Source organism: Otolemur garnettii, unplaced genomic scaffold (genome assembly GCF_000181295.1).
Source record: "Otolemur garnettii isolate 467f Iridium unplaced genomic scaffold, OtoGar3 scaffold00059, whole genome shotgun sequence".
Lineage (NCBI taxonomy): Eukaryota > Metazoa > Chordata > Mammalia > Primates > Galagidae > Otolemur > Otolemur garnettii.
The window spans coordinates 10966417-10968558 of NW_003852454.1; positions in this window are offsets into that span (position 1 = coordinate 10966417).

The following is a 2142-nucleotide window of genomic DNA, read 5'->3' on the forward strand; positions in this document are numbered from 1 at the left end:
TATGTGTGTGTGTGTGTCTACATGTGTTTTAGAGAAAAAAAAACAACCACCAAAAAATTTGCAATTAATGAAGCTTTTCTGTGAACACTTGCTTTGAGTACCACAGTCTACTTTAAACAAACACTCCAAATGATTATAATTAAAAACTCATCCACGTGAAGACAGAGAATGCTGAGTCTTTACAAAGCATCTTCCCTTCAATTAAAATATCCATTTATCTTTCTTTTATATTTATCTATGTGGAGGGACTAATTAGAACTAATTAAGTGAGTACCAGGATACTAAACTCTAATGAGTGACTATTTGGGATATATTTTTAAATGATGTGCAAAATGAGAGGCTTTGAAGCTCTTCCTCTTTAGCAAAGGACAGATAAAGGGAAGAGAATGCCATTTTCAAAGTCAAAATGGGTCAAATGAAGTTTTTGAAGTGAACACTCTCTGGAACACATCAGGGGTGAGTACAGAACATTGGTGATGTCTTCCAATTAGCAAAGTCACTAGGTCAGCCCACCACACAGACATGCACACGTGCACACACATACCCCATGCCTGATAAATATGCAGGTGGGATTTCATCAAATTACCCAATCAACAGGTACTTGAGTCCATGTGACTGGAGAGCTAAAGAGACTGGTTTAAAATAACTTATAGTAGGTTTCAGCAGCTGTTGTATAGTTCCATATTTTTTTTTCTGAAGAATGAGACAAGAGAACCAGCTCTCACACTTCCCACCTTGTGGGGATGACCTAGGCCAGCAAACACACTGCCTGGTGAGGAACCCAGGCTGTGGAGACAGCGGAATCTTCTGCTGGAGGGAACTCAAAGAGCTTCTGGTGTTCTCCCATTAGCTCACTCCTGGGACCCAGATCCACTATCCCTGGCCCTCACTGGGCCAGCTCTGCTAAGCTCACTGCACAGTGCTCACCCCCACACTTCCCTTTGCAACTCCACTGTACAGGACCCTTTCTGTTATAGATACTACTACTTTAAAAAGATTAAGGTATTGTATTCCATACCCAATACTCATAAGATACCAATAGATAAACAACTATGTGCCCACACTAAAGAAAAATATAATTAAATTCAAGTGAGGAAGAGAGAGGAGCAGAAAGGGGACAAGGAAGAAGGGCAGGGTGTGCTTTCACCTAGTGGACACAATGTAAGGGTACACGGCACATCCCCCCGTGAAGGGCTGAACTACAACTTGGAGTTTACCTAACAAATGCACACAATGTAGCCTAACCATTTGTACCCTCATGCTAATCTGGAAAAACAATTTTTTTTCTTGCATTGTTGCACTAAAGCACAATTTCTGGTATTTTTTAAAACAGAAATTGGTATTGCAGGGGAAAATATAAATCTTTCTTTCTCATCTTAAGTTCTTGGCTTTTAGGCGCCTATAACAAAGACAGATTGACAAGAGAAAGGCAGACTAGTAGAAGTTCTTTATGACGCGGGAAGACCCATAGACATGGATCCATCTGTGGGTTTCTATGCTTCAGTTTGAGGAAGAGTAAATGGTCATAGAGAAATATGATTGGAGGACAAAGGGTGTGACCTAATGACAATGCACTGGGGGACACAGCAAAGATTGTTCAGATTCTTCTTGGCTTCTCTGTGTCCTTGATTCTTTCTTCCAGGTACAAGGGCACTTCTCAAATGAGGGCCCTGCGGCCTGCTTCAGGCCTGCCATATTTTGAGGTAGTGTGTCCTGAACCTTATTTATGTACACAATTTTATAAATCTTTAAGGTTTAAAAATATATTTATTTTATCTTTGAGGTTAATGAGTTTGTGAGGGCAGAATCCTACACTCAAAATATTTTCTTAATTAAACCATAACTGTGCATATTAATGCATTTATGGATATAATGTGCTGATTTTGCGTACAGTTTAGAATGCTTACATCAAACTGGTTAACATAGCCTTCACCTTTCATACTTAATCATTGCATTAAGGCATTTATACTCTACTCTTAATAGATTTGACAAGTATCCTTACTTACGTACACCATTAAATGTTATGCAGCCATAAAAAAAGATGGAGACTTTACCTCTTTTAGTTTACATGGATGAAGCTGGAACATATTCTTCTTAGTAAAGTATCTCAAGATTGGAAGAAAAAGTATCCAACAAACTCAG